Source organism: Vulpes vulpes, unplaced genomic scaffold, assembly GCF_048418805.1.
Source record: "Vulpes vulpes isolate BD-2025 unplaced genomic scaffold, VulVul3 u000000678, whole genome shotgun sequence".
Taxonomy (NCBI): Eukaryota; Metazoa; Chordata; class Mammalia; order Carnivora; family Canidae; genus Vulpes; species Vulpes vulpes.
The window spans coordinates 1-20776 of NW_027325803.1; positions in this window are offsets into that span (position 1 = coordinate 1).

A 20776-nucleotide genomic window follows, 5' to 3' on the forward strand; every position below is an offset into this window, starting at 1 on the left:
GGCGGCGGCGAGGCGGGAGGGCGTGCGCGCGTGTCCGTGCGCGCGCCGCGTGTGCGTGGGGCGGGAGGGCCCGGCTCCCGGCTCCCCGCGCCCGGCTCCGGCGCCCCTGCGCGCCCCCGCGCGCCCCCGCGCCCCGCGCCGCCTCCCGCGCCGCCCAGCCCGGAGCGCGCCGCCCCCGCCCCCGCCCCCGGGCACCCGCACCCGCCCCCCGCGCCCCCCGCGCCCCCCGCGCCCGCGCGCCCCGGCCCGCCTCTCCCCAGCCTCCGGCCCTCCGCGCACCTGCTCCGCGCCGCGTCCTCCGCCTCCCCGCCGTCCGTCCGTCTGCCCGTCGCCGCCCCCGCCGCCCCTCGCATCCCCGCAGGACCCGGGGCGCCGCCCGCCGCCCGCCGCCCGCCGCCCGCCGCCCGCCGCCCAGCCCGGGTCCGGGCCCGGGTCCGGGAGCTCCGCGGGCCGCTGGGGCTCCGGGCTCCGGCCTGGCGGCGGCTGAGCATCGCGCCCGGGCTTAAAGGGACAGCGGCCCGGGAGCACCCGCCCCGCCCGGCCGCAGGTGGGACCCCGGGAGGGCGGGGCGGGCCCTGCTGAGGACACCTGCCGCGCGGAGGGCGGGGTGGAGGACGGCGACCCCTCCCGCGCTGTGACCTTGGACAAACCCTGCCTCCCTCCGGGCCTCCGGGTACCCTCCCCTGGAAGGACGTCGGCTCACTTGTCTCCGAGACCGAGGCCGACACCGGGTCGGATCCACCCAGAGGGAGTCCCCAGGCCGCGGGGGCACGCAGGCACCCCGAGTCCCGCCCACTCTGAGGCTACACTCCTGGGCCCCCCTGCACCGTCACCCCCTCACCAGGCCTGGGCCGCCCCCCTCCTTCTCTGATCTTTCTCTCCTCCCTGGGAACCAAGGCAAAGTTGAGAGGTACGAGGGCGCAGAGGGACCCCACAGATGCCCGGAGCTCCTTCACAGCCAAGACCTCCTTGGAGCCTCCTTTCCCCCCCCCCCCCCCCCCCCCCCGGGAAGTGAAGTTTTAGGTCACCCCTAGGGCTCCCTGGGCAGGCCTGCAGCATGAGCCTTTCATCTTCTGTGTCCCCCACACCTACTTCCACCCCACACGGTCGCTCACCCTCCTTCCTCCACAGAGGGATAAGTTTTGTCCATTTGCTTACTAAGTACCTATCCTGTGCCGCATCCTATTATGCACCAGGTACTGAGAACACAGGTGGTTTCCACACATGCCCCCCCTTAAAACAAAAAATGAAACAATAGGGGACGCTTGGGGGGCTCAGCAGTTGCAGGTCAGCCTTTTGCCCAGGGGGTGATCCTGGGTCCCGGGATCAAGTCCTGCCTCAGGCTCCCTGTAGGGAGCCTGCTTCTCCCTCTGCCTGGGTCTCTCTCTCTCTGTATCTCTCATGAATGAATAAATAAAAATAAATATTTAAAAAAATGAAAGAACAGGCGGTATAATGGAGCTTTTAGGGATGGAGGAAGTCCAGGAAAGCTTCTGGAGGAGGCGACATTGAAGGCAGTTATTGAAGGACGGCGAGGAGTTGGCCGGGGAGAAAGCTACCAAAAGGGCAGCCCAGGCCAGGAGAAGAGCACTTGTAAAGACACCATAGTGGAGGACGAGGACGGGTGGTGACGCGGCGCAGGAGAAGCCGGCAGAGCCTTGATTGAGGAGCTTTGACTTTCTCTGGGCCTCGGCAGGGCTGCCACTTCGCCACCCTAGGCCAAGGGCTCCCAGATCAGGAGCTTTGGAAGCTCTCCTCCTAGACCCGCCCCCAGCCCCTGCACCCAGGGCCGCCGCCAGATGCAGCACAGCCTCCCCCTGCTGACCGGAGCTGGAAGTCGGAGCCCGGGCTTCTGTGCGGCCGTGATGGGAGTCCGGGGAGGGCCAGATCTGGGCACCCACCCACCCAGGTGCCCTGCAAAGACCCCATACCAGGCACACCCAGTGCCTCTTCCAGCCTCGGTGTCCTCCTCTGTACAATGGGCCACCAAAGAGGCTGGTGAAGAATTTGTTAAGAATGATGCACACAGAAACACCTGGGTGGCACAGTCCGATGAGGGGTCTACTCTGGGTTTCACCTCACATCGTGATCTCAGGGTCGTGAGATCCATGTCGGCTCCCTGCTCAGTGAAGACTCTGCTTAAGACTCTCCCCTCTTCTCCTCCTCCTCTTTCTCCTCTTCTTCCTCTCTCTCCCTCTCAAGTAAATAAATAAATCTTGGGGGAAAAAAAAAAAGTTGGGTTCCTGAGTGGCTCAGTTAAGCACCTGACTCTTGGTTTGGGCTCAGGTCATGATCACGCAGCCTCGTGTCAGGCTCTGCGACACGAGGTCAGGCTCTGCGACACGTGTCAGCTTGAGATTCTCTCTCCCTTTCTCTTGCTCTGTCAAACAAATAAACAAAATCTGGAAGAAGAAGAAGGAGGAGGAGGAGGAGGAGGAGAGGAGAAGGAGAAGAGGAAGAAGAGGAAGAAGAAGAGGAGGAGGAGGAGGAAGGAGGAGGAGGAGGAAGGAGGAGGAGGAAGGAGGAGGAGGAGAAGAATGCACGGGAACGACCCAGCACACAGTAGGTGTTCAGCGAGTGTCTTTCTTCCCCAACCTGAGCTTGGCTTCACGGCCTGGCCCAAAGGCCCGTGCCATCTTCCCATCCCCTCCTTTCCCGACCTTTTCTCTTCTGCCTTCGCCCCAGACTTCCTGGGGCCTCAGGGGAGATGAGCTCACGGCTGTTGCCTGCTCCGGCTCCGCACACCTCCTGAGGAGTCTTCCCAGGGCCTCCAGGTGGCCCCCAGGGGGGCCAGAGACAAACAGCCTTTCCCCAGAGGGCCTGACATCCAAGCAGAGCAACAATTCCAGTCCGTTTCTCCCCCTTCACTGTTCTGGGAGCCACGCGGCCTTTGCGTCTCCGCCCCCAGCCCTGCTGTGCAACGTCAGAGAAGCAGCATGCCCTCTCTGAGCCTCGACTTCCTCCTTAAGTAGGGGGCAAGCACGTGAGCCCCAGAGGGGCAACTAAACGTAACCGTAAGTCACTTGTTTTCCCTCAGCAGCCCCAGGCCTCAGCCCTCTATCCGAGAGTTTTACCCAGAGGCAGGCAGGTACAGAGGTCCCTTTGGGACCCCCTTGGATCCTGCCCTGTGCACGTGGCCAGGACCTGTTGCCACCTCCGGCTCCCAGCAGGCTTCGCAGAGAGGCACGGCACAAATAATGAACAGACCCACTCGGAGGAATCAGTGTCCCCACCAGCGCAGCAGCGACTGGGGGCAGGGGCCAGAGGCGCGGGAGGCCAGCGTGGGCAGCCCATGAAGGAGCTGCTGCACCGAACCCCCTGCATCGGGCTGCCTCCTGCCCTGAGGGCTGGGTCCGTGCCCTTGCCCAGGGCCCCTCCTCTGCTCTCCTCAGCTATCTCCGTAGGCCGGCGGGGGAGACCTTGGCAGTGTCCCAGACCCCATCGCCAAGCCAGATCCGGCCGGGGCTGAGTGACCCGCATGGAGTCCCCGGAGGCCGTGGGCATTTCCAGGTTGCCCCTCAGCCAAGCCCAGCGGCCTGAGTCAGGCTGAAAATAGAGAGGGTCACCAAAGATTCAGGGAACTGCCCCCGCCTCCGCCAGGCTATTTCTCCTTGCATCTCACATCCCCACCTCCCCACCTCCAGCCTTTGCCCACAGATGCCTACATACCGCTTGGCTGACACAACCCATCCACCTCTCAAGTCCTTCTGCCCCTAAACAGCCTTCCTCAATGGCCCCCTACCCACCCCAACCTCTCCTCCTCTTGGCTCTTAACTGGCCACATGTCGGGAGTCTTCATTCACAAGTTCGTCCTCACACTGATCCTGGCGTCATCATTCCCATTTCGGAGACGAGAAAACCAAGGTCCGATGTGAAGTTCCAGGATTTTAAGTGAGAGCTGTTGTCCTTCATTCTTTCCACAAACATTTCTTTTAAATATTTTATTTGTTTATTCATGAGAGATGCAGAGAGAGGCAGAGACACAGGCAGAGGGAGAAGCAGGCTCCACGCGGGGAGCCCGATGTGGCACTCGATCCCGGGACCCCAGGATCACTCCCTGAGCCGAAGGCAGGTGCTCAACCACTGAGCCACCCTGGTGTCCCTCCGCAAACATCTATCGAGGACTTCCTCGCTGCCGGGTGCTGTGCCAGGTTCTGGGAATACATCCCAGAGCAGTTAGAGTCTCGAGGAAGAAAGAGAATTCAAACCACCATGCAAAGAGATGTGGAATCCCGCCTCAGCCAGTGCTCTGAAGAGTTGTGGGGCTAGTAGGTGGAGGCCCAGGCTGGGCTTGGGAGTCAGGAAAAGGCAGGATGTGGCATTTGACCTAGCACCAGAAGGTTGGATAGACATTAATTTTTAGGAGTAGAGGCTCCAGAAAGAGGGAATAGCATGTGCAAAGGCCCTGCAGTGAGAGGAAGGAGAAAAAGCCCATGTGGTCAGAGCGTGAGAAGAGGGAATTGGAGATGGGACTGCAGGTGTCATGGGGCCGGGACAGCAGGTTCTGGTGGGCCCCATCGGGAGTTGGGAGTTTAGCCTGGTGGCTCTGGGCTGGCCCTGGAGATTTCAAGCAGAGGACGGTGTCCCACAGCTCCTCCAACTGCCTCCCAGCCCATCACTCAGCAGCCTGCACCTACGGACCATTTCTAACCCCTTTTGCTGATGCCCAGCCCCCAGCACATGGTAGGGCATACCGGGGACCCAGACCTGACAGCCAGCTGGCAGCATGGTGGGGGGGACAGGAGACCTCAGCTCAGCTGCCACTCAGATCTAGCCAAATAACTGGGCAATACCTGCCCCGCTTTATCCTCCATAACTGTACAGCGGCGACTGGGCTGCTCCTCTCTACCATCTCTGGTTGGTTCTGGTCACACACACCCTGCCACAAGGGGATGGAAAAAAGATAAAACAGCCAATTGATACCCCCCCCCCCCCCCCCACCGAGAGCCAGATTCTAATTCCTGGAGGCCTGGGGCCTAGGGTCCAATTCAGCTCTTACAGGCCAACAGTGACTCCCAGACATGTGGTGGGGGGAGTGGGTGAGGGACTAAGCGGGGGGGGGGGGGGGGGGGGGAGGGAAGCCCCTTAGATACTCCATTTGGGAAGGGTTGGGAAGATGAGCTCAGGACCGGAGGAGGCAGAAGCACGGGACCAACAGCAGGCCCCAGGCTGAACTGGATCCTTGGGCCTTTGGTTCTCCCATCTGCGGAAGGGTATACTTCTCTACCCCTCCTAGTCCCCGGGTAGGAGAGAGGAGAAAGGAAGCTGGAGGCCACAGCTCTTCGGTCGGGGGCCCTGACCCCTTGTCAAGCATACCGCTGGGAACCTGACATCAGCACCGTTGGCGGAAACAGACACACACAGCAGGACGGGGGAGGTTGGGGGTCTGGGCGGAGAGATGGGATTGGAGTCGCAGTTTGGGAGGCCAGTGGGGTAGGGGGGGTATGGGGGCCTGGGGCGTTGTGAAGCTATGGCAGGAGGAGGGGAGCAGACCCACTCTTCAGCTCCCACTCACAGAGGGCGTACTCTGTGCCAGGCCCACCGGCCCTGTCCTCGGGACCCTCCCAGGCTGCGCGCAGACAGGCACTGAACAGCCACATGCACAGAGTAAGGCCCAGGCTCCAAGTTCTGGAGTGGGCACTGGTTGGCATGGGGGTTTAGAGGCTGGCGCGGTCATAGAACTGAAAGTCCAGAGCCCCTAGAGCCTGGCCTTGAACCTCAGAGGTGAGTGGGGAGCCCTGCATTCACCCAGGCTGGCGTCAGCCTGACCTGGCTCTCCCCAGATGGTGGAGGGATGGCTGCCCTTGAAGGAGCATAGGAATCCACGGCGGGGGGGTGGGGGGGAGGAATGTGGGGGTGGGGTGGAAGGGCACAACTGGGGCCGGGTCACCTCTGATTCCCTGGCCCCTGCCACACCCACCAGCCCAGGCCTGGCCACTGCCGGGGTCCGGGGAATATATGTTGGCTACATGGATGGTGGTCAAATGCAGAGCGGGAGGGAGGCGGGGGTGCAGAAAAGTGAGAGAGCACCCACACTGTGGAGGGGGGGTGCGCTGCTGGGAGGTGGGAGGATGGGGGTCTGGTCTGGTCACCAAGGTCCTTGGATGTCATGGGAGGACTTTGAAGGGCTTTAAGGGGAGGCAGGTGATCAGATCCGAATTCGTGGATACTCTCTCCAGGAGGTTGGGCTGGAGGGGGTGACACTGAAGGCGGAAGCCTGGAGCGGAGGCTGTGGGGTCGCCCCAGTGAGAAGGTGCAGGTGCGGTGCAGGTGCGGTGGAGCAGTCCAAGGGGTAGACCTTAATGAATTCGAGAGACCAGGCTTGGTGAGCATCTGGAGGTGAAGGCAAGGGAAGCGGGGAGTCCCCAAGGCCTTTTCAGCAGAATAACGGCGGCTTAACTGTGAGCAGACTCCTGCCAGGCTCAGAGCCCTGCTCCAGGGAACCCCCTCGCCAACCTCCCTCCACAGTCTGCGGGGTATGGAGGGCAGCACAGGGCCCTGCCCAGACCCCCGGCAGGCTGGACCCCTCCTCCCTGCTGCTGGGCAAGCAGAGGTCAGGAGGCCACAGGTGACTGCCTTCCCCTCGGCTGAAGCGAGAGGTCCTCCCCCGAGGCTGGCCCTTCCGTGGGCAGCTGTATCCAAGAGCCGGTCAGAGGGGGGCAGGGGCGGGGGGAGGCCTGACCCTCTCGCCCCAATGCAGGCTGACCTCGCAGACAGCTCAGGCCCAGGGATGCCCAGGGATCTACGCCGTGAAGGTGTCGCGGTCTGTTGTGCTCCCCTCACTGCCTCCCCACCACGGCGCTGATCCCCATGAACCACTTGCACGCTCATCTCCCTCCACACACTGGTAGTAGCATCCTTATGTTACCCAGGTGGAAGTTGAGGCTCGGGGATGCTAAGTGACTCGGCCACCGTGGCACAGTGGTGAGTGGCAATCAGGACGGGGCTGGGGAATGAAGGAGATCCGGCCCCAGGGAAGGCTGGTCCGACCACAGGCCAGTGTAAGAACTGGGGGGCCTTTCTCCATCAGCCTCTCTCTCCCCATTCCACGTATGGGGAAACCAAGATCAGAGAAGGGACCGGACACCCGGACTCAACATGTCAGTTGACAGTGGCCCCCCGAGTATTCCCTAGGGTTCTGCTTCCTCCGACGGAGTGACCCTGTCTTCTGCTGGCCCCCTCTTTCCAAACCCAGCCCTGGGGCTCAGGCTCTAGGACCCAGTTGGACTGACCCCTACCCGATTTCCCAAGGTGGGAATGAGGTGCCTGAGCTCCTAGTTGCAGGGGCCTCTGAGCTGCCCAGAGCTGACCTGGAGTCAGCTCAACCGGACCAGGCGGGCAGACAGGCATCCGACTGGCACAGCAGAGCAAACAGACGGGAAGGAAATCAATTTCAGTGTTTGATTAATTTTAATTTTTAATTTGCACGGCAAGCAATGCACCCCATTTGACACTGCATACTCCCTGCGAGCTGCTGGCACTCCCCGGTGCTGCCACCACTGCAGCTCGCTGTGCCCGGTGCCCTGCCCTCCTGTTAGGCGACGTCTGCTCCAAGGTTGGGGGCACTAATGGGCTTCTGGGTGTGGTGACCGACCAGTTAGGCACCCGAGGAGGGTTCCACGTGTACCTTAGCTGGAAGGTGCTACGTAGTCACCCACGCCACCTGCACCCAAGGGCAACCCTGTACCTAGAGCCAGGTCTGTCTTAAATCCAGGAGTCCCAGCTCTTGTGTTCTGTGAATTCAAGGGTCAGAGCTCTGTTGTCTCTTCGCGTATCTGGAATTTGACCCCACACACATGGGCTGGGGGAAATGGGTCTGAAATGAGAGAGACTAAGTCCATCGCATTGTCTGGCTTTTGGACATCCCCTCCCCCTGCCCTGAGCAGGCCTCATGCCCTGAGAGCATCATTCTCTGGGGTATATTGATAACAGAGACCGTGGAGTAAAGCTCACCTGGTCGGAATCTTGACTCTTCCATTAGCTGTGTGACTTTGGGTAAGTCATGTCGCTGAACGTGGCCTTCAAGGACCCTTCTGACTGTGCTTCTGTCCTGTTCCCCTTCAGACCTCACCCTCTCTTGGCATCTATAGAACATGACATTCAGGGGCCTCCTCCAGGAAGCCCTCCCCGATTAAGCCTTCTTTTCTACCCCCCCCCCCTACTATTCCCAGCTGCTGGCCCTGCCCTGAGCCTGAGCCCTCTCTGCCCCCTCTTTGGCCCCAAGTACCTCAGCTGTGCCCTGCACCTTCTGTCTGGGGTGGTGCGCTAGAGAGAACGTGGCCCTTGATCCAGATAGCCCTGGTTCAAATCCAAGCTCACCTCCACGCTGGCTGCTTGGGGCCATCCCTTAAATACCCCAAGTCCAATAGATCCCAAACTGAACTCATGATCCCTCCCTAAAGCCACTATTGCCTCTTTTTCTTCCCTTCCTCAATAAACAACACCCTGATCAGCCAATTGCTCAAGCCAGAGAGCCAAGAATCACTGAGACTCCTCCCTCTGCTTCATTGCCTGCATCCTATTCTACCCCAGGTCCTCCATCCCCAGCCTCCACTACATATCCTCTGATAGAGCAGGCAAGGGGGGAGAGGGATTCTCTGTAGTATTTACTCCACTCCGTGACAGGGCTGGGTGAGCCTTCAGAGAACAGCCGGTCCTACCCTCCCGTTTTACAGATGAAGACACTGAGGCCCAAAGAGGAGCAAAGGCCTGCCCTGGGCCCGATGGTGGGCTGCCCATAGCAGAGCCACACAGAGAAGCCAGGGCTCCTCTGTGGCCAGGTGGGTGTCTCAGAGAGGTCATGGTCAAGGCCAGGCCCTGTGACAGTGATGGAAGGGAACCTGAAGCCCTGGAAGTCCTGGCCCACTTGCCCCACAGCCCGGTCCCAGAGAAGCTGCAGGGGAGGAGTGAAGGGCTGGGGCTGTGTTCAAATTCCCAGGCATAATGAATAATCCATTAGTGAGAGTTCATGACAACCAGACATCACTTTGTGATGACTCCATGGCCAGGCCCCTGGACATCCTGCGTGGACATGCCACAAGACCAAAAGGGAAGGAGCCTTAGCCATGACTGGAGTCAGTGGCCAGTCTGAGTCCCCCTCCTCACCCAACTCGCAGGGCCTGAAATGCCACCATTGTGCCTAGCTCCACTGCAAGGTAATGCGTTCCTGACCCTTAGAAGAGCTGGTACAGGGGTGGGAAGGAGGGCATGAGAAGGGCTCATCTCAGTTAGGGGCGCTGGAGAGGAGCGCAGGGTGCACAGGGCTTTTATTGAGCACATTCTTCCTGCTGGGCACGGTGCAAAGTACTTTACAAATGTCCTCCCTGTGTCTTTGAGGCCCCTTCCGTGTGACCCAAGCATCACTGAACCCCCCTCCAGGGCTCAGTTTCCTTGCCTGCAAAATAAAATTAGTAATAAGAGCCACCTCTAGAAGCAGTTGGGTGGTTAAATAAGGAAAGATGTGTAAAGTGCTTCCTACATTGCTGAACACAAAGTAGATGCTAATTAAAAGCTAATTATAAGTGAGACGACTCATGTGCTAAGACCTAGAACCCTTCCAGTTCACACTTGTCAAATCTTAGCTGTTTATAGAATAAATGTTTCATCACTTGCTACTAGAATGGGGCAGAGCCAGAAGTGGAGAGTGGTGTCTGCCCAGAGCTATGGGATAAGAGTCGTCTAGAAATCCAGGGCATTTCGGTGAAGGCAAAGCCTAGGGAAGGGGTGAGTCTCCAAGAAATGGGCCACCAGGGGCCAGCACCCTCTCTTATCCTTTCAAGTCCTCTCTCTGAGGTTTGGGCCTGAATGAGCTGCCTCCAGAGATTCCCCCACACCCTCTGGAATGGAGCAAGCCAGGAAGTCGAGGAGAAGGGGTGAGAACCTCATCCATCAGGAGAGAGGAGGGAGCGGCAGAGGCCCAAAATGAAACAGAGACATTAGGAAGACAGCATGCGACAGCCGCCGCCACGCAGCCCTGACAGCACATGAGCTCGGCCTTCGCCTGCGTGTTCTTATGTCATCCCCTGCACAACCATGCCAAGGGATCATCATCGCCAGACACAGATGAGTCTCTCACATGCTAATAATGACCAAGGTCATTGCCTGTAAGCCCCAGAGGCAAGATTTGAGCCTGGGTCCTGCTGGCTCCTCAAAACCATGCTTGGAACCACCATGAAAAAGGAGCAGGGAGGGAGCTGGTGCCAGAATCCAGCTCCAGCTCAGGGTTCCAGAATCCCTGATTCAGTGCCAAATCCATGCTTCCTCAGACACTCCAACAGCTTACAAGCCCATGAAACATTTGCCTCTTCCAAGTCTGGCCCTACAAGCAAGCTGGGGGGTGCCAGGGCACCTGGGCGGCTCAGTCAGCTAAGCATCTGCCTTTGACTCAGGTCAAAGGAGTCCTGGGATCGAGTCCTGCATGAGGCTCCCTGCTCAGCAGAGAGTCTGCTCTCTATCCCCCCTTCCCATCCCTCCCCACTGTGCTCCCTCCCTCTCTCTCTCTCTCTCTCAAATAAGTAAAATCTTCAAAAAAAAAAAAAAAAAGATGGCAGTACCATGAGAAGAATCTGGTCAAAGATTGTGTCAAATAAATAAGTTAATTAATTAATTAATATCTCTTTTTTAAAAAGAGAGAGCTGGGGCAGAAATGCCTAGATTTAAAAATAATAACAACCAACTGGACTCATTACGTGAAGAAGATTCCTTTTAGTGCTTTGTATATTATGTTTAATTCTCACAGCACCCTAAGACGTAGGTGTTTATCATACCCGTTTTATGGATAAGGAAACTGAAGAATAGAGAAGTTAAGCAATGTGCCCAAATCTGCACAGCCTGGGAGAGGCAGAGCCAAGACTCAGTTTCCAACAGGGAGGCTGCAGAGGCCGTGACTGTGACCATTCACTGCATTGTCCATCCAAACAACCGACTGCTGCCCCCAAGGCCAGAGCCAGCCAGGATGGTGCTGGGGGTAGGATCTGACTTACAACATCCCTGTTTGCACACACTTCTCAGAGTGCAGAAAGTGGCACCTGCGTCTTTGCAGACTCCGCACAGAGAAGCGTGCCGGACTGCCCCTACTTTTGCTTCTGTTCCAGAGGACACAGTCCCTGACAGGCCACATGGAAACATGAGGCCACTGACTTACGAAATGACTTGGGTAAGCCATGTCCCCGGGGCCTAGGCCCAGGTCCCACGCATGCGATGACTTCCCGGGATGAACCTGTCTTGAACTGTGCCCACCTCGGCCACCCACCTCGGGAGTTCAGGGCACTCTCCAGGGTCCTGAAGTACCTCTCCTGCCTTCGGACAGGATGTCGGCAGACCCCACAGGGCACTTGGTTCTCTGAACACGTTCTTTAAAACCAGACAGATGCGTCAACATTTTAGACATGGACCATTACCATAAACACACATGAGGAGCTATGCCTTAGATTCACCACCATCACCACCAAAGAGAATCCTTCTGTGAAGTCCACGAATTAATGCACCTCTCCATCTCGCCTGTTGGTGGCTCCGTTCCCATCTGAATTTTTATGTAAAGGTGGTGCTTCATGAGGTGGCCTGGTCTACTGCCCTGGAATTGGGGTGATGGTGGCAGGAGGAATGCAGCCCAGGTGCTCAGGAAATGTCACCAGCTGCCATTATCACTACCATTATCGTCATCTTCCCTGGGCAGCCCCCGTCCTGCGGGACCCAGATGTGAAAGCTCATCCAGGGAGAAGGCAGTGGTCTCCACTGCTGTGCTTGAAAGACGGCCAGAGGACAGCCTTAAGGAGAGGAGGAGAGAGGCCCTCCTTTCAAAGGCTATTCAGCTCCTCTCTCTCCTGAAGTGCCCCTGTTGGAGGACCTGGAAGAGCCCCGCCCTGCCTATGCTTTCAAGTTAAAAACTGGGTAGTGTCTTTCTCAGTCTTCACACCCACCATTCCCAACTCTTGATGGGGCAACCTCGTGAGTTAACTCCAGGCCCAATTGATTATGGGGCCATCTGTTCCCTCAACACCTTCCTTCCCTGGGGCCCCCACACTCTACATCTCAGTTCAAAACCAGGCAGCCAGATTCTAGTGATTGAAGAAGGCAGGGACCCTCCCCATTCAAGGAAGGGGCCCAGCCCATGGAGAAAGAACTGTGCCCCCCTACAAGAGTAGAAGATGGGGAAAGAGAAAGAGCTATGCCTTACCTTTTGCTTCCCCCTCCCACATTATCCCAGTTATCCCAGGCTGGAAAGGGCAAGGTCCCAAAGCAGAGGTCCCTTACTCTTGTCAGCACATCCAGACCCAGCCAGCCACAGGACACTGTTAGTCGGTCTCCACTGTGCTCAACTGTGCAGGCTTCCCTGCTAGGCCTGGGAACATTCAGCTCCCCCTTTCAGCAAACACCCATTAAGTCCTTACTGTGTGCCTGACCTGTGTCAGGAAGTCCGCTTACACTTAATCCCAGTTGAGCCTTACGACAGTCTGTGGAAGTAGGTATTTTACAGGCGAGGAAACTGAGCCCAGAGAGGTCAGGTTATTTCCCCAAGGTCACACAGCTGAGAAGGGGTGGATCAGGAACTCCCTCTTCCAGCCTGATGAGAGCAGCTCTCCTAGCCCTGCCCCAAATGGTTGATTGCACAGAACCGGCCACAACACAAACCTTTGCCTGAGCACAAGGGACCCTCACGGAGGTATTAAGGAGAAAAGAAAGGTCTGGCCCGGCTTACACCTGCTCTGGAAGAAACTGCCCAGCTGGCTCCCTGGGGTTTGGAAGGATAGGCCGTGTGGGCAATGGTCAAGGCGATGGAGGAGGAAAAGCAGTCACACCCAAGACTCCATTCCATCCTTGCTCCCTGCCTAGTAGGAAATCAGGTTCCCAGAGCACAGTTGGGGCGAAGGGGTGGGGAGCAGAGAACGGGTGTGCACCAAGGGGTCCAGGAGGCAATGCGCCCTCCTCCCCCACCTGATCACAGGCCACTCACTTGTCTGGGCCACTGGGAAGACCCCTTCTGAAATGCCAACCTTTCCTCAAGGGGCCAGGGGTTACCTCACCCAGGGGTCAGGTAATGAGAAATGAGCCTGTTGATTTTGCAAGAGAAGCCAAAAGCCAGCCTTTGCTCAGAAACTGCCCCTTATCAAAATGTTAGCCACTAGTTCGATTTTTTCCAAAGTACTTCTTGGGCCAAACATTCACCACCTCTGGCTTATGCCCTTAGATGCTCCCATTGACCAAGGCCCCAGTGGGCACCAATGTAGCAGTTCACAAGCCACAGAGACCCTGCCCATCTCCCCTCATCTGAGCCTCAGGGACTGGAGTCCCTTTTTACAGAGGTAGAAACTGAAGCTTGCAGAGGACAGAGCCCTTGGTGGAGCTGGACCCTCGCGCCAGGCCAGGCTTCCTCCTGCCACCCCAGGCAAGTGAAATGACTCCTCGATGTAGCCCAGGAACACATACAGGCTGTTGGATCAGGAAAAACCTGGGCTCTGCCCAGATGGGCCCAGCCTGAGCATAGAGGGGGGCACCAGGCTGCCCAGAGGAACAGGCCCAAGAGCCTGGGCCCGAGGGCATGCTGGTCTTATTCACCCCCTATCCTCTCCGGGCCCTCTTAAGTGACATTCTATGTGATGGAAAACACACAGGGCCCAGAAGAAGTAAAACTGGGTGGCATGTGGGCCGCCAGCCACCCTGGCAATGAGAACATATGATGGATTGAGTTGGATTTTCTCCATTTAGAGGTGATGCTGGCTCTGCTGTATGTTAGTCTCATCAATATTTTCATCAAGAAGTCACTGCATTGGATACTGTGGGGACTGGCTGGGGACAGGGCTCAGGGACCCGAGGCTACAGGGAGCTGGATCCCAGGACCAAGACTCCAGGTTTGTCATGGGAAGACTGCAGGGAGGTAAGAAAACCCCCAAGTCCAGGACAAGGAGGCACCAACCGGTATCCCTTCTTGGCATGGAACACCCATGCTCATGTGTGCTCGAGGAGTGTGCACAGAAGCACCAGCATGTGCACACATGGTGTGTACACAGGCAGACAGACATGCATACTCTCTCATACACATCCCCAGGCCTTTGCTCACAGTGACCCCACCCAGGACACCCTCTCCTTCTCTCTGAAGTCCCCGTGTCATTTTGAGGGTCCCCTGCTTTCCCAGCCTCTGGAGCCAGAGAGGAGCATCTGGACCATTACTCAGGCCTGAGTGTAATACAGATTCCCAGCCCTGGGCATGAGCCCTGAACGTGCGCAAGAGAGAAGACAGGGTGGGCCCCAGGGACCGGGACAGTGCCAGGACCAGCAGAGGGGCAGGAAGACATCCCAAAGCTTCCGGGGTGGGAGTGCTGCAGACTGAGGAGAGCACCCATCCCGCAAAGCTGGGTCTGAAGGGCCCTCCCTCGGCAACTCCCCTCGGAAGTTCTCCAGAGCTGCACCGGGCAAGGCGCTCTGTCCTCCTGAGCTCCGGCGGCCCTGATTGCAGAGCCCGCTGGACACGCGCCCAGGAAGTCTTAAATCCATCTTCCCACAGCCCCCGACCTCCTGGAGCAGCTCCAGAGCCAGGATTAGACTTTTAAACCCCAAGCCTTTGGAGGTGGGAGGAGCCTCCAGCTCCTAGCAACGGAGAAACCAGATTGAGTGTGATTGGCCAGCTCCGGCTCAGAGGAAGAAACCGGGGACCACGAGGTGGCAAGTCCCTGCAAAGGAAGGTGCTAGGGCCTGTCTGAGCTCCGTTCCCGCCGCTCAGAATCCCCCACACACACACCCAAGCAGGCCGGAGAGGACCATGACCCCGGGAGGTGTCCCCTTGCAGCAGTGGCGGCAGATCCCAGGCAGGGAGGCCCGCCTCAGAGGCAGAGCTCCCTGCAGTAAAGCAAATGTTTTTAGCACCCAGATCCGAATGTTTGCGATCCACCAGGACACACCTGTAAGTACTCCCCAGAGGGCCCCAGCGCCTGTTCACCCCGACAAGTTACTGGAAGGGTGCCCGAGAGCTTCCAAGCTGGAGGGACTTTGGGGATAAAGTAGTCCAGTCCCCATTACACAGATGAAGAAACTGAGGCCCAGAGGACGCAAGGAGGGGGCGCAGGAGGGATTTGTCCTTGGTCACACAGGTACTTTACAAGCAGAGTTGGGACTGGGACCCTGTTCTCCCGACGTCCGCTCGGCCTTGCGCTCTTCCCTCTGCCCGGCACGGGCCTGCAGATCCCTCCCGAGGCCGGGCTCTAATGCACCCGTGCACCTTTGCGTGTGCACCTGGAAGGCTTTTCTCCCGTCCATCCGTCCTTCAGTTTCCAATCCAGAGGTCTCTTGTCCAGGAAACCTCGGATGCGCCCTCTCCAGCCCGGTGCCCCGTGGCTTCCTCTATGCCGTCTCTCAGGGCTCTGGCCGCACCGGAGTCTCTCTGTTTCCCTGCCCGCCCAACCCCAAGGCTGTGACCCCTCAGGCGCAGGGTCCACCTGCTGCATTCTCCCATCTTCACCCCCCGGGGCAGGGCCCAGGGTGCAGCTGGAGGCTGAGAAGGCAATGTCTCTTCAAAAGAGGAATAGGACTTTAGGATTTTAATCTCCTAGTTTGCCTCCAACATAATTTCCATTTTCCACGTTCCCAGTCCTGTGCTTGGTAGGAGAGAATGGAAATGTGGAGGCCCAAGCCCTGCCCTCAAGAGCTCCCAGACTGCTGCTGGGGAAGAAGAAGATGCGTTAAGTCCTGCTCGGGCATGGTGCACTGAGGGTTATTACGCAGAAGCCTGGGCAATGGTGGGGCAATAGCCCCAGGCAGGGTTAAGAGGGTTTTTGCCCTGGCCTCTGTGCCATGCAGCCGGCAGATCCAGGCAGGGGGCTGTCTGTTCCCAGGTCTTCCCAGCAGTCACGGAGCTAGGAGACGGCTCCCCTGCAGCCCCCAAGTGCCAGCTGCAGGCCTCCAGGGGGCATTATTCGTGTTGTTTTCTGAGTCAGCACTGCCCCTCTGGAGCCCAGCTCTACAGACTCCAATGTGGGTGGCTTCCCTCAGAGCTGGGTGCTGGCACTGGGTGCTCAGGGCAGCCGAGCTGATGGTGGGCCGCAGCAGGAGCTCTTAATCTCACCCTTGCGGCGTCCCTAGCAGTGCTCACGCTGGGCCTGACTGCTGATGGCCAGCTCTGATGCCCCCGCACGGAACTGGACGCTCACAGCTCTGAGCCTCGCGCCTCCGCTGCTAGCCGGCAGCTCCCTGCACGGGCCCACGGTGGCGGGTCTGCAGCACCTGCCGGCAGCCAGGCAGTTGTTAACCAGAAGACCCCCGTTTACTGCAGGCGGGGATTCACATTCCCTAGCACCAGGCGAGGAAGAGCCAGTGCAACAAAGGTGAGGGCGGAGGGCCTCTCCACATAGCGTGGCACCATCCGAGGAGTGCCCTCTGCGTGCCACACACCATGGAGCATTTCTCATTCTCATTCTCACAAAAGTCTTGAGAAAGAAGTATATTTGTCCCATTTTGCATATGAGGACACAGAATCAAGGAGGCTCAGGGACTCATGTCCTGCTGACCCTGGAGCTTCCCACCTGTCCCTATAGCCCAGTCCCCGATAACCTTCTGTCCCCAGGAGGTTGTAAAGGCGGCAGCAACTCGTGTCTGGAGTAGCTTCGGCTGAGCCAGTGTGACAACAGGACCGCATTATAAGTGTCCCCTGCCCAAGGCCGTGGCCTATCCTTTCCTGCAGCAGACAAGAGCTGTCGCTTGTTGCTGCACACGTGCCAGTGTGGCTACGTGGGCTTCGTAAGACAGTCATGCGGCCTGGTCTTAAACAGGCCTCAAATCTCAGTCATTTGCACAGGAGCTAAGAGCTTGGACCCCGGGGAATCATGTCTCAGCTTGGCCACTTGCCACCTGCGCGACCCGGGGTGAGCTACTTCACCTCTTTGTGCCTCTTCATCTCGACGGTGGGATGATGATGACATCTTTCTCAGACGTAATGGACTTTATATAGAGCATCTTGGGCGTGGTCAGTTCCATAGGAGTGTTAATGTTTTTGCAGCAGGCTTAGTGAGCACCTACTGTATGCCAGGGAGCATGATAGGTACTCAGACTATAATACTAATGAAGACAGGCACAAGTCCCACAAGGGAGTCACAGTCTATCAAGGCTCCTCGTAACTGCGTCTTTGCACAAAGATATACTGACCGAGGAGGCGCCTGGGCTGCTCAATCAGTTGGGCTTCTGACGCTTGGTTTTAGCTCAGGTCCCATCTCAGGGTTGCGGGATGCAGCCTTGCATTGGGCTCTGTGCTCAGCAGGGAGCTTGCCTGAGATCCCTTTCACCAGGCCTACGCCTGGGTCACCCAGATGCTTGCGTGCTGGCTGCCAACGACACAGCCGCCCACAGCAGGGGCAGTGGTGGTGGGTTGTGCCCACAGCCAGTGCTGACAGATCCAGGCGCGAAGGCCAGCCCGAGCCTCTTGCCAATACTGGTCTGGTGCCGTCCAAGCTCGAAGGCCCTGAGCGCCCCGGGACGGGGGCTGGGAGCAGACTTCAGTGGGCCCGTTTCCTTGCCTCACTTGCTGCCCATCCTATCCTGCCCCCACCCACCCACCCTCCTTGGATATCATTCATTTAATAAATCTCTAGCCCTCAGACCTCCTATTCTGGCTACTTCTCAAGAACCCTAAGACATCATCCCCCGTGTGGGCCAGCAGAGCTACATATCCTGGCTCCCCAGGGAAAATACCTGGGGCACAGGTGGGGCCGGGCTGGGGCAGGGACGCTGGGGGTTCTGAGAAGGGAATGCCGGGAATGGGCCAGATCCTCCCTACCCATCTTGGCTCTGTTGGCCCGAAGGAGCCAGGCCAAGGCCCACCTGACCTCCCAGACGCTGTGATTAAGTTTTGTGCCAGAGGAGAATTGGGAGCTGGTGCTTTCCCTCCTCCCTTTTTTCCTTTTTTACTTCCCTTTTGCTTTATTTTTTTTTTCCAAAGGCTGAGCCCAAGTTAATCAGATAAATTCCTCTCCAGTCACACCAACAATTTTTCTAAGGTTCAGTCTCCCCAGAGCGACTCATAATTACTCCAGACTGAGACATTAAAGCAAAAAGGAAAGAAGAGAGGGAGAAAAAGATGTTTTTAATTAAAAAATTAATTTTTCCAACAGACCCACTGACAGCTGCCCGGCTGTGGTGCCTCACTACCCCCGAGACAATCCCTCTCCATCCCTTTCTTCCTCATTAAACCTTGAGAAAGGAGCTGGGCCTGGAGAGAGCAGCCCCCTCCTCTCAGCAAAGCTTCCTCTCCCTCCACCTAAACCCTCCAGCATTCTGGTCTCCTAGAAAGTAAGTGGTTGGATTGCAGGATTCTCAGTGGGCACAGTTAGACACAGAGCACTGGCTTTGGAGTCAGGCAGACGCAGGTTCCTATTCACTTAGGACTTGGGCAACTTGGCCAAGCTCCCTGGCCCTTCCCTATTCAAGTGAGGTCCTTAGGCCAGCAGAGTCGACATCACCTGTTAGAAATCAGAATCTATGGTTTCTAATGCCCAGATCACCTGAGTCTGAATCTGTGTTTTAATAAGATCCCTGGTGATTCATATGCACATTACATTTTTAAGAAGCACTGCTTTGGTGGCTGAAGCTCAGCCACCTCCTCTGGAAAATCAGGATAATTACAGCCTCTGCCTTGAAGCTTAGTTTGCAAAGATTATGAAGATGTATAAGAAAGCAGTTCGGCAAACTGTAAAGCAAGAACCACAAACAACACTCACTGCTTATTACTCTGAGCCGTTCTGTTGTGCGGTGTCTAACCTCACATCATCAGTCAGGATGGCTAAGTCCGTGCTCTGCGGACCTACCACGAGCTCCCTCCTTGGGTCTGCAGACCTATAACAGTGACAGAGAAAATTTTTAAAGAAAAAAAATGAATAAGGTGTAACGTAAGGAGGACAAAGGAAACTGTTCCAGCAAAGCCACATGCTGGCTCAGGGACTGGATTCGCAATGCCTACAAAGAAACCAAAGGGTAAGAGCCCTGAGCAGAGTATTAAAAAAAAAAAAAAAAAAAAAAAAGGAAGGATAAAACCAAAATTTTGGACAATAATAAAAAAAAATCGTAAGACTCGGTTTTGCACATGGGACTTCATGGCACTAAAGGAGCAACTGCAAGATCAATGGTTGTAAGGACTAAAGGAAGAAACTACCCTCCCTTCAAGATGAGCCTGCAGAGCACAATTTTAAAAACATCAAGACTGTTACTAAGGCAAAATCAACAAAATGTATTGCAGACAAAATAGATAATGGAGTAATCGCAAAATGATTTACCATAAGCCCATTCAGAACCCTTAAGAAACAAAAGGAAAGTTAGCATCTGCAAAAAGGAACAAGAACGTATGAAACAAAAATAAGCATAAATGTAACAAGAATAGATAGATAGATATGAGACAATAACCAATTGGAAATCTTAGAAATGAAATAATATAGTCATTGGAGGGGGGAAGCCCTCAATAATCAAATGAAGTCTAGACATGACCAAAAGAAATCTAGTGAATTACAAATTAATTCTAAGAAATTGACATAGAGAGGGACGCAGGGGGGCTCCGCGGCTGAGCGCCGCCTTAGGCCCAGGGCGTGACCCCGGGGTCCTGGGATCGAGTCCCACATCGGGCTCCCCACTTGGAGCCTGCTTCTCCCTCTGCCTGTGTCTGCCATTCTCTGTGTCTCTCATGAATAAATAAAACTTTTTTAACCCTAAAAAGAAAGAAAGAAAGAAAGAAAGAAAGAAAGAAAGAAAGAAAGAAAGAAAGAAAGGATCCCTGGGTGGAGCAGCAGTTTAGCGCCTGCCTTTGGCCCAGGGCGCGATCCTGGAGACCCGGGATCGAATCCCACGTCAGGCTCCCAGTGCATGGAGCCTGTTTCTTCCTCTGCCTATGTCTCTGCCTCTCTCTCTCTTTCTCTCTGTGACTATCATAAATAAATTTTTAAAAATTAAAAAAAAATACTTCGGAAAGGAAAGAAAGAAAGAAAGAAAGAAAGAAAGAAAGAAAGAAAGAAAGAAAGAAACTGACATAGAAACCAACTTAGAAAGGGAAGGATATAAAAGATCCACCAAGAAGAATAGAAGGTGAGAAGGATTGGGAGGTTCTAAAAAACACCTAGTGGGAATTCCAGGAGAAGAGAGTCAAGAGGTAGAAAAGCAATGATAGTCAAAAATAGAAAACCAGATTCTTTCTGGTTTTAATTCTCTAAAATTAGAGGAAAGGGTAGCTTCTCAGAGTGAAAGTAAACACTGAGAGCCCAGCCCCCTGAGTACGGTCACATCACACCCAGGCACGTGGCAATAAGCGTGCAGAACAAAGGTGAGAACAAAAACCGAAAGGCCGCCAGAGATAAGAGAAACCTCACTGCCCCAACTGACCACAAGCCAGGCAGGCCCTGGCGACAACAGGAAGAAGCCTGGAACCAAGGAGCGGGGCCCACGGTGCAGGAGTGAAAACACACGGAGGGTAAAATTCCATTGGCAGCTAAATAATCACTCAGGATCAAAACAAAATAAAGCCTTTTCAAATATAGAAAGACAGGAGAGTTTATATTTCTTTAAGATTTTATTTATTTATTCATGATAGAGACACAGAGAGAAAGAGGCAGAGACACAGGCAGAGGGAGAAGCAGGCTCCATTCAGGGAGCCCGATGCAGGACTCGATCCTGGGTCCCCAGGATCACGCCCTGAGCCAAAGGGAGATGCTCAACGGCTGAGCCACCCAGGGATTACTGACTGAAGAGTTTATACCTGAGAGACCTTTACTGAAAGAAGTACTAGGAGATGTACTTCAGCAAAATGTAAAGTAAA